This window comes from Bactrocera neohumeralis, chromosome 6 (genome assembly GCF_024586455.1).
Source record: "Bactrocera neohumeralis isolate Rockhampton chromosome 6, APGP_CSIRO_Bneo_wtdbg2-racon-allhic-juicebox.fasta_v2, whole genome shotgun sequence".
In the NCBI taxonomy this organism is placed as follows: Eukaryota; Metazoa; Arthropoda; class Insecta; order Diptera; family Tephritidae; genus Bactrocera; species Bactrocera neohumeralis.
This window is the reverse complement of record NC_065923.1, coordinates 8,504,233-8,516,395: the sequence shown is the minus strand read 5'-3', so window position 1 is coordinate 8,516,395 and position 12,163 is coordinate 8,504,233. Positions and strand designations below refer to the sequence as shown.

Below are 12,163 nucleotides of genomic sequence, written 5' to 3'. Positions count from 1 at the left end.
AAATTGTTTTCACATAATCAAATCAGCAACTTAAGGAAAGCGTAAAGGTCTGATCCAAGAGTGATCTCTACACAGATTTTTCTAAAGGTCGCCGAAAATGCGGGATTGAACTGTGGTAGATATAAAAAGTGGTGAGATCTCTCAAGATCAAATTATTGTTGTTGCACCCACATCCAAATCTCCATATCTGGAAATTAACCTTTCGAACATGGAATACAAACACATATCTTCTCTATACAACGACATATGATCAGAAGTTAGGTCTAAAAGACTATGTATCATATCTGCTACGACCCTTTGGGATGCGTTTGGCTCATCTTTTGGATACATATTTAGTGTCTCTTTGAGAAACAAAGGCTGGTATCTGCGAAAAAATGTAAGAAACTAATCCCAGCAAACACTTCTCAAGACTTTATCGAATATTTCCTTTACCTGTATGTAAATTCTGAACAATGTAATGGGCCTTAGTCAGGCTAATATGGATGGCCATTGAGTACATTCACTTCAGGGACTAAGTTGGCTAAGTATTTGCCCTTTCAATGCCCTTTTCACTGTTTTAACAGAAGTTATATGGTTCCCTAAGCATGATTTCGTAAATATGTACAAATAAACATTAATATTGCACTATATGATTTAGCTTGTATCAGAGTAAGCCACCCAGAAAGTGAGTACGCTGGTATATTTGTCAGTTTGCCAGGAATCGGGCAGTCAACCAGTTAGCTTTGTCAATGAGCGCACGACAGCAATAGGAATAAGCTGGCGTCAAACCATAACAAATAATGAACGAATGAAGCGTACGCAGTCACATAGCAATGCTCGCATACGTGTACGTTGCGATTTCTCACAAATATGCTGGAAGCGCCAACACCAAATACATACATACATACATAAAGACTCGTAAGTCATTGAGGCTCAAATCTACCATATAGTAAGTTTGCTACGGGAGAGATGAGATGAGAGATGATTGTGCTATGCCTACTCGTTCACAAAAGAGGCAAGCGCAAGTCGAAAGCAATTGTGAGTGTAAAAATGTGCCATTCATTGAGCACTTTGTTGGTGATGTTTTGGTTAGAGGGTGAGTGTATGTACACGTAATACTAGTGCAGTGTGGTGGAGAAGAGAAAATTGTAAAGAATGTTTTGCTGTTGCCGAACTGTGGGAACGGAAAACGGCGCACTCATACGCACGCATATGGTGTTGGTATTTGTGTTTATAGGTGCGCGTGTGTATATACATACATATATATACATATATGAATGGGCAATGTTTAAACGAAAGAATATTTCTGTTCATTTTGGTATTAGATATTGCACTTTGTGTGTGTATGTGCGCTCTGTCTACATACTATGTAAGATTTTCTGACCTTGCGCGCTACGAGACACGAACACTTACAATCAGATGGTTAGGGACTGTGAGTAACAGCAGATCGTAGAAGTGTCGACAAGACGCAAAGCCAAGAGGCAGCAGAAGTCAGCTAGGCGGCCAACAGCAGCTGGAATATGCAATGGTCGCTGGTCGCTGGTGTACCGTACTGTGTGTGACGTGTTGATTGAGCGCTCAATGGTTGGTGTAAGCGACGGCTGCTCATAGTTTTTCGTCGTTCGTTGGCCTTTGGCCGTTTCTAGGTGGTGTGCTGATGAATTCTGCCGTTCAGTTGTTGGATGGTCGGTTGCCAGCTTGACGTGCTGTGCTGTGGTGCTGTGGTGCTGTGTCGTGTTTGTGCATTTGAAGTGAACAAGGTACTGAAACGACTGCGCATTACTATCAATAATTAGCGCAAAATGAGTGGAATTACAACAGAATCAATAAAAAAGTAACCGATAATGGAAGCTAATATTCGGAAAATGTTCGACATTATTTACTGTTTATTTTCAAGTATGCGAGTATAAATAGATAAATACATAAATTAATATATAGACATTTGTTCGAAGTTCGAAAATTGTGCGATTTTCCGATTTACACAAATGAATTCAATGATACGATGGAAAAAGTCGAAAAAGTGCTTGTAATGAGAAATAACATCTAAAATATAAAAGTGCGAAATAAAACTGGAAATAAACGCATATAATTAATAACTAAAAATGTTTGCGAACTACGCAGTTGACCAACTAGCTACGACGCGGCCGTGGAGCTTGGCGAGTGCTCAGCTAGTGTCGTTGGGGAGGAATTCGCCGATCATGCCGTTCATGGCGATGGTGTTGACAGTAATAGAGTGCAGCTCATAGCAAAAAAAAAGCCTGACTTCAGCTCAAATGCCTTTCGGTGGAGCTTTTGGTGTTTTATGCTACTGGCGCAAGAAGTGTCAGCGCCGCAGTTGTCGTATCTTTGTTTCGCCGTTTGGTTATGTGGGCACACGAAAACTGTTCGTTCTGCCGAATTGTTGGTCGTTGTACGAATGTACGCTACCGAAAACCGAGGCGGATTCGGAATTTAACGACAACGAGTAATGTCGCCGAAACTTAAGTTCTTCTTTAATTGTTATTATTATTATTATTGTTAGTGTTGTTGTATTTGTAGTTGTCGAGAAGGCCAACCTTCGTCGGTATGGTTGACGACTTTATAGCGCCACTTGCGCCACTTGAACAACTAATTCAGGGCGAAAGCAATAACAACAAGCAGAGTAACAATAAGAAGAACAACAATGACGACAATAATATTCGTAACAACAATAAATGAGGCTAAGACAATAAAGTGAAAATGTGAACTTTGAAACAAATGATTTTTCTAACCAATTTAAGAGGCCCGACACACGCACACACATATATACATATGTATGTATGTATTAAAAAGACGAAACGGAGCAGTGGATTATATTTGGATGAATTTAGCCACGAGAATACATGTACATATTTACAAACATACATTGTTGGTATAACACCGAAAGCAATGACAATCTTAAAGTGGATCAATGACAGTCGTTTTTAAGTGCGACAGTGCCACGCAACTAACTGCAATGCAAACATCAGTGATTCGGTCTAGAAGTGGACAACTGAAATGTGCATTCCTGATTTAGAGGTTGTCTAACGTATACTAGTAACATGGTGATATGACAAATTTTATATATATTTACATACTTGTAAATATCTGCTTGGAATTCGTTAGTAAAAAAAATACGCAAAAATTTCCTGCTGGGGCTGTGACGACAATGCGTACAAATTTAAATAATTTGTAAACATGATAATAGAGAGTATAAAGAAGCTCAAATGCCAAACAACAACAACAATAATAAACAATCAGAGGAAATTAAGCAATCAAAAGTAACACAAATGTAGTCGAACAAATAATATAGAAAAGGGGAGAGCGGAAGCAGGAACGCCATCGCCGCTTTGCAAATGAAATGGAAATTGAAAAGCCCAGACAACGACAATAACAACGACAGCAACCACTTCAGCGAAAACACTTCCGTCACAATGAGTACTACGAGCAAATGAAACTAAAACAGACTTTGCACCAATTTTCAATGGCACGAGCGTCGAGAACATTGAACTATTTTCCACTTTTTACGGCGTGTATATATTTTTATGGAAAGTGTTGAGTTATATCGACGCCATCCGACTTCACCGCAAATATATGCACCTATTTAAAAAGAATAGATATAAACACACGAACCTGCACACATGCATGCCCAAAATCGTGCTTGTATGAAAACGTAAGCGATTCTAAGTAAGTGAGCAGCGGAACAGTGAACACCGAACGAAGTACTCTACAATCAGAAATCGACGAGCAGCAACAGTCAGTAACTTACTAGCAACGTCTCGTCTTCCAAAAAAAAAACAAAAAAATAATAATAATATTATTAATAATGAAGAACGACTGAGACTGTCTTTGTTTGCAGCCGAATGGAATGGCATGAAACGGAGCCTGAGACTGGCACGGGCGTGAGGTGAGTTCTCGGCAATAAGTGTAGTATGTTTCTAAATGTGTGTTTCTAAAGTATACGCCATCCTTAACTATGTTTACATATATAAACTTAATTACGTTCATGCATATATGTATGTAGGTATCTATGTATGCGAATATGTATGCATAATAGTGTATGTTTGCAAGTACATATATTGGTCCAATTGGCGAGCGTTGCGAACCACTCGAGATTGGTTGTGGTAGGAGGGGTACGTTGACTGAGGCGTTGTTTACGTTAGGTTGGTGGAGGACGGAGAAGGTGTAAACGATTTAGTGATATTGGCGTTGGTGACAAAATCATTCCATTGTCTTATCTGATAAAAATGCGTGAGCTTATTACATAATTTGAAAAGAGCTAAAAGTGTGAAGAGCAGGACTTTATATGAAATAAGACATGTTTACATAAAATGCGTAAATATACCATAGACGAATATTATGTATTATTATTATACCGCATGCATTCCTGGCTGCATAGCACCGCATACAGTTATTATCATTAATGCAAATACCGCTCTTTCAGCTTTGAACAGATGATTTTAGCCGTTTTTTTAACTTAACACATAGTACATAGATATATGTAAACATATGTATGCTTAAACGTGTTGTAATCCAATCAGCTGTTACGTTAAGGGGGATTCCCCAAGGTGCATAAAAATTAGAAATGTCTGCTCTCAGCTGCTATGTTGCGAGCAAAACTGTATCCAAAAAGAGAAATGACTTGCCTTTATGGCAGACATACATACATACATGTATACAAATAAAATGAGCTTTCTCCAAGCTCAAGTCAAGTGCTGCAAAATACAAAGAGCACTGTGATAAGCTCATTGAGAGGCATGTGACCAATGCATGGACGATAGACTGTTTACAATATATTACTTTTTCGAATTAAAATATGATTCTACGGCTACTTTATATTGTGCGAAGTTTCGAAGTTATCATTAGATTTTTCAGTTGTCCAAAGGCATGCAGAGGCGGACATGTAACAGCAGTGAGGTAATCAAACCTTTTATTTGATATATAATTTGCACATACAAACATACCATTCAGTGCATAATCATGCCTTCGAGCATGGAAATATAAGAGCAACATGAAAATTACAAGCTCACACACAGCTACACACATCTGGCGATATCTGTGTAAATCAAACATTGCTTTGTTTGCGTGCAGATGAATGAATTAATTAAATGTCTCGCTACTTAAGAAAAACGATATGCGTTAAATATGATTACGCAGTGTATATGACACACATACAATTATAGACATGTATGAACTCAAATGCCAGTGTGTTGCACACTTGAGAGTACATATGTACTTATGTTGTGGAGGTAATACTGGGAGAGTGTTCCGTTGACAATGGGCGAATGAGTGCGAACGAGATAATAACTGTGTTGGTGTGTGGTTTGAGCGATGTTGCCAGATCTACTAAAATAATACTTCACCTGTCATCTTTATAAAAATAGAGGATCCTCAGTTCAATTCAATTTCTCACTCTTTGATATCGTTCGATGCACATGGGAGTCCAATGGAATGTTTAGCGTAAACATTTATGAAGAAAACGATGCTAATCGGTTTCGAAATGTTGAAATCTCAACAATTTTTTTAAGTTGTCTCGTTGGACTTTACTTAGTTAAAAATGTATATAGAATGCGTAACTTGTAAACTCATTAAAGTAGAAGCAAATGATCAACGATTGTCGATTGAAGTATTCTTGAAGCATACTTTTAGGCGCATTATGAAAATAATATTTTGAAACCTTGGACTATTTAAGCACTTTATGTTATTCCAAGCGCTTTGGATCCACTGCCAAGTAATTTGCAGACAATAACGAAATTTGCACTTGGGCATTAAATCATGATTCCTAAATACATATGTACATATGTACATTCAGAAATTTGCATAAAAACATGTATGAAAATAGGTGTACGTTCAATGTAGCTCGATATCTCAATTTGTTCATAGCACAAAATCGCTAACTCAACAGGATGGGCGTACATGCCTACATACATACATATATACAAACATATACACATACACACATGGATATATGTATAGAAAGACGTTGAGAAACCAGATTGAACAATTTCAACAATTTTGGCAATTTCAATAATACTAAGTGCTAACCATGTTGTATATAATCAGATTGTATATATATATTAGATATGTATGTGTCTTTGTATATACATATGTGTATGCATATTAGCCTTACTTTGTCTATGTTTGTATGTAAATATGCGTGTTTATGGCAGAGCTTTAGAGCGAAATGTGGAGCAAACGTTCAAATGCCTCGAGCGACTACTCTCGATGATGGCTGACTCGTTTTTACGTCCATATGTTTGCATATATTTATATGTGCATATAATATATTTGCCCATTGTCGCAAATTTAAATGCGCAATAAGTTTTTTCTATATGAAAACACTTAAAAAATTAAAACTCTATATAATAAGTATGCATATCTACTGTACACCTTCTACTAATTGATTTACAGTTACATATGAGTTAATACATAACTGAAGAAGGGCTATCTTTCTTAAGACTATTGCATCGCCTTTTGAACAACGCTGAATGCTGGGAACATCATTTGGAAGATTCTTTTGAATATTTTTTTTAATATAAAGGAGGAAAAATAACTGTAATAACTATTGCATACTTTTAGGTGGACACATCATTTGGAAATTTTTTTTCAGTATTTTTTATGGAGCCAAAATAACTGTAAGACTATTGCATACTTTTAGGTGTATTGCCGTGTTTGGGTGCTTAAGGGGCTATACCAGTGTAAAGCATGAAAAATTAGGCGATTTTCGGGAATTTTTTTAGAAGAAAGTACTCTGTTGAATGTTTCGAACTTCTTTGGACTTAATAAGTTATATTTTCAGCTTTATTTTAAGATTTTTTTTTACAAAAATATTGAAAAATAACGGAGTAATGTGCTGACTGTGGAGGTGCCAAAAAAAAATGCCCCAACTACTGACATGATTTCGGCCGAAAGAGTAGCAGAAACCAAAACAGTTTATTGAACTTAAACATATTTTCTATAGAAGGACCTATGATCTTTGAAAAATAACATTGAAAAATAACAAAAATTAACAAAATGGCGTAATTTTGAAAAAAATTTCGTGTTTTTAGGTAAAAAATGGTCATTTTTTTAATGCCAAATTGATTACCAATCAAAAAGATCGTAGGTCATTGTATAGTAAATGTATTCAACAATACTCAGTTTTAATTTGAAGTCGATCGGTTAATTTTTTGTTGAGTGATGATGTCAGCAATTTTGAAAAATGTCGTTTGGAGAAAAACGCGTTTTAAGTTTCACTTACACTAACTCACTATATGTATATGTATGTTTGTACCTGCGAGCGGTCGCTTTTTAGAACGCTGGCATCCCACCTTGCCGATTTCACAGGATATTTTTAGAAATATATGCTATCTAAAAAGCAAAAAAAAAGAAAGTGTCACACTGGTATAGCCCCTTAAAGTTGCGAATTTCCACGTTTTGCTTGACAGTTTATACTTCAACAAGGAAGTGAAGTAAATATTGGATATGTCAGAATGAACGCTTTGCTTTCCGACTGCTGCTTGGCAAAGTGTAAATGTTCAGAGTTGCCTCACATAAAAGCAAATATCATACTTAACCGTCAATGCGAAAGTCCGAAACAAAGCGAAGCAAAAGCTGAATGGAAATCACCCATAAATAATTTCTAATAACCATCCTCCGCCAGTGCATTTCGCTTAAAGGCGGATATTCAGCGCTGCTTAATCTCAATGGCATGGCAATTCAATTCACTTTCTCCGCAAATACTTTGCCATATCAATGATACCGCACATTCATTGAGTATTTTCATTGCCTTTAATGCTTAAAAATGAGTTAAGATTTACTCTGTATTTGAATGTTGAATGAAGCTAAAGCTGCAAATTACAGTTATAAGTTATCGTATAAGTATATACTGTATATGTACTACTGACGCAATAGGATTAACCGAACTTTTGTTTTGTTTATTATTGCATTAAAATTCGTATTTTAACCACTTATGTATTGTGTTTGTTGCTTTTTTAGTATTAATTTTTTTTTTATAAAACTGTTTATTTCACTTCCCTTCAATTTGCTATACAAATTTTATGCCTCCACTTCGATGACGCACATATCAAGAGGCAGCCTTGTAATGTTTTGACGTCATTTCATTGAGACTTTTTCACTTTTTATGTGAAATTTCACCTTTTATAATATCGACCCTGAGGCGGAAAATGAAGATGGGAGGCAAATACAAAATTTCAATGTAAATAAGTGCAAATGTAAGCAGCAAATAAACACATATATGTATTTATTTGTATAGATATCTGTATATCTATCGCCAGGAGTAGTGCAGAAAAAGTTACAATGGAAGTATGGTGTTCCGATTTGTAGAGATTTATTTATAAACAGGTGAAAATGCTAAACAATTCACTTGTGCTCCCACTTATTTATGGATAAATATTGGTTTGTGAAGCTAAAAATGTATTATTCATGGTATGAATGGGAGCAAATTCAGTATTGTCAATAAGTGCCAACAAACACAGCCTGTCTTCTTGGCGTACTTTCAAACTTTAAAAGCACGTCTCGCCGTTTTTGACGGATTTATCTAATTGGTTGAGTGCTGTGGAAAGGAACTAATGTCAGGTATAAATGTGGAGGCACTAATTCAGTTTGGAACTAAGATACATCGGTTATATTTGGACCTTATAACGTATTTTTCGGTAGTGACATAGCTCTTCAGTAAGGTTCGCCATTTCATCATGGAAAGATATACGATCCAACAACGAGTCAGCATTATTAAAATTTATTACTGAAATTTGGATTCAGTGGCTTCAACTTTAAGCGCGTACGTCAAAATGTTCCCGTGCCAGTGAGACGCATCAATTGAGGAGAACCCAAATCAGTCTCTCACACGTCGTTCTCAAGCGTTTGACATCTCAGTGAGACGTCGTTGTAGCGAATTTTGCGAAAACATCTTGGCCTACCACCTTACAATATCAAATTGACGCAAGAACTGAAGCCGCTTGATCACCAGAATCGTCGTAAGTTCGTGAATTGGGCTGATCAAGAACTTGAAAATGGTCCGGATTTTCATCGAAAAATCATCTTCAGTGATGAGGCTCATTTCTGGCTGAATGGTTTCGTCAATAAGCAAAATATGTGTTATTGGTCAGTGAATCACGAAAAAATTACGGTTTGTTGAGGTTTATGGGGCGGCAGCGTCATTGGGACGAACTTCTTCCGTGATGATCAAGACCGGTACGTTATAACCGAATATTTTTGGCCTGAATTGGATGATATGAACTAGGACAATATGTGGTTCGGACAGGACGGCGCCACAAGCCACTCTGCGAATTTCACAATCGATTTATTGAGAACCAAGTTTGGTGAACATGTTATCTCACGAAATGGGCCAGTTAATTGGTCGCCTCGGTCGTGCGATTTGACGCCGTTCGACTATTTCCTGTGGAGCCACGGTCTATGCCAACAAGCCAGCGACGATTGATGAACTTCCTACGGTTATCAAACGTGAAATTGCAGCAGTATCGGCCGATTTATGCTTGAAAATCGTCGAAAATTGAGTTCAGTATCTGCACTTCTGCAAGCGTGTCCGTGGTGGTTTTGCAAAAGAAATGGAGTTTCATAGATAATGGCTTCGAATGTTTTTTCACAGGAATATAGAATTTCGGTGATTTGCCGAACGTACTTTTGTAGCGTTCTTATTGAAAACCCCGACAACTTCAGCCACCGTTACAACGCTAAGGAAAAAAAAAGCGAAATAAGAATAATAGATCTTCGGACCTAAGGAAATAAGCGAAATAAGAATAATAGATCTTAGGATCTAAGAAAATGAGCGAAAAAAGGTATAACAGATGTCCGGTCATAAAACTTTTATCATCTTATGATGAATATAAACGAGAATGACATGAGGTTTTGCATTTCCGTCCCAGAATCCTCTTTAAAGCATTAATATGTTGCGATATACATACATATATTTACATTGCTCGAATGTCTTACATACCGTTATTGTTTTATCTCAGGAGTTTTGTCGCAAATACGAATTTCTCGCAACTATAACTGTTCTGTCTAAAGTCTGCTGTTAATCACGCAAAAAAACATGCTACGGCGGAAGTGGAAGTCCGCTAATGTTCCGATTACGCACTCACATGCACTCATATGTGTATGTAAGTATGTATACACAATATATACGGGTGTTGTGTGCGTTGGCAGTTGAAACCCGTGTCCGGCAGCGATGTTTCTTCTGCAAGCATGCACAAATTAAGAAAACTAACTATAAAAATCGTACTCGTTTTGTTACTTTGCCGGAATTGTATTCGTAATTTCAATTACTTGTACGGTGGAGAAGCGATTGTTGTTGTTGCTACACTTTTTATGGACAATTTGTTCCCATATCGAGCTAGCTATTGTTGTTGGGCAACTTCCTTCCTGTGAAGTAGTATGTAGCAAAAAACTTACTTGAAAGAGTGTGCTTTGTCCGATATGAGTGTATGCGCATGCGTATGTTGCAACTACTTACATTTTCACTTTGCTTCACTTTTCGTTGCGGCTTCTGTTTCTATTTCTATTTCTATTTGAAGCGCATTCGCGTTTCCACTTCCCAAACTGCTTGCTTTGCCTTTAATGCATCTGCTGCTCCGCTTCCATTTCGCTTCATTTCGTCACAAAAAAGTACAGAAAACCAAGAGCGCACTCACACGCACATATATACACTACATATATTACTTTGTGTGTGTGTGTGTGTTTTGCTGGCTGTCACAGCTGTACATACCGTAAGCGCATATATTACGTAACTTGCAGTGCATTCCAATTACAAGCATGCGTGTGCAACCAAATGCTCACAACACACAAACGTTGTATGTAGAAAAGCGCCGATATATTATTTATATAAACTTCATAGCTACCCATGTAAATGCCAGCATTTGTGACAACACTCGTCTCCATGAATTGTGTGTACCATATTTCCTCCAAGCATGGCCACCACTGGCAGCGACAGTGAAACGCCGCGTCGCAGAGCTGAGCAAGCACTTGGATGTCATGCGACGCACAGAGGTGCTGGCTGCAGTTTGCTTCCCATCGTCTGAGCAGTTGTGTGAGTATTTTCATGTTGCCTCCATGAGTGGTGACGACGGAGGAGGCCACTTCCTTTCGCGCTTCATTTCTCCGCGAACTGTAAACAGCGTGTGCCTTCCCCGCGGGCATGCCGCTTGTTGTTGACACGGCGTCCATTGCTGTTGTTATTGCAGCAGTGTACCGCACTGGTGGCAGAGTTCACTTCCGTTGCCGATTTTATTGCCGTCGTGTTGCTGTGGTCGTTGTTGTGATCGGTTTGCTATCATTGCTCGCTGGATTATGGGGTCTTCAAATACAAATACGCATAAATGCTCCACTATACTGTTGTGTGTATGTATATATGTGTATATATGTATGTACATTTATGCATAAACGCTCATAAGTAGTAGCTTGTAGGTGTTCCAATCGATTTATGTGTGCGTGGCTATGTGAATTTGTTTGTTGTTTAATTCATTCATGAATTCATGTTTCGCCGTCTCCATTGATAAAGCGGAGCGTCGCGACTGGATTGGTGTCTGATTACTGGCACCTCTGTGTTTATAAGTACTCGCTTATGTATATGCGCATTAGGGTTGTTCTTAAATGTGGCGGATATGTGCCAGCTTTAAACATTTAAATGTCAACTGCGGTTGGTGTTCGGAAATGGGGGCAATACGGTGAAGATATCGAAGTCATATAAGAGCACGTAAATGCACTCAGTCTAATGCCTACGTGATTTTTTTGGAAATGAAGTGCAATAACATTTATCTATATTAAATGTGTCGAAATATTTACACAGCGTAATCACTGAAAATTCCTAAATGTTCCCCCAGTGGGATCAGATAATATCAGACTTTTGACTGTCACATTGACAAAATGAGCTCGTCGAACGTCCATTCATAATTAAATTCGAAGTTAAATGAAAGGGTGGGTGAATTCATATATTTGTTCCGAGGGCCAGGTAGACTTTTACGCAGTTATTTCGACATCATGAATTTATTAATTGGGTTAGCAAACAAGATAAGCCTTGCAGGTAGTGCTAGTCTCACCGAAAGTGTCAAATTTGGAGAAGAAGTCGTCGCTCAGTCATTATGGTATGTTTTATGTTCATATGTGTGTACTCACGGCTGATTGCTGCAATCATGCTTGCACGACACACATACACATGCGCTTATTTTGTATT

The 12,163-nt window shown here is 37.7% G+C and overlaps 1 long non-coding RNA gene across 1 annotated transcript in view; it reads left to right on the top strand.

The window, feature by feature from the left end:
* Positions 1-1,417: 1,417 nt before the first annotated feature.
* LOC126763725 (uncharacterized) overlaps positions 1,418-12,163 on the top strand; it is a 32,953-nt gene continuing 22,207 nt past the window's right edge. Inside the window, exon 1 of the long non-coding RNA XR_007667659.1 lies at positions 1,418-3,883. This is a non-coding gene — a long non-coding RNA (uncharacterized LOC126763725). The remainder of the gene's footprint in view (positions 3,884-12,163) is intronic.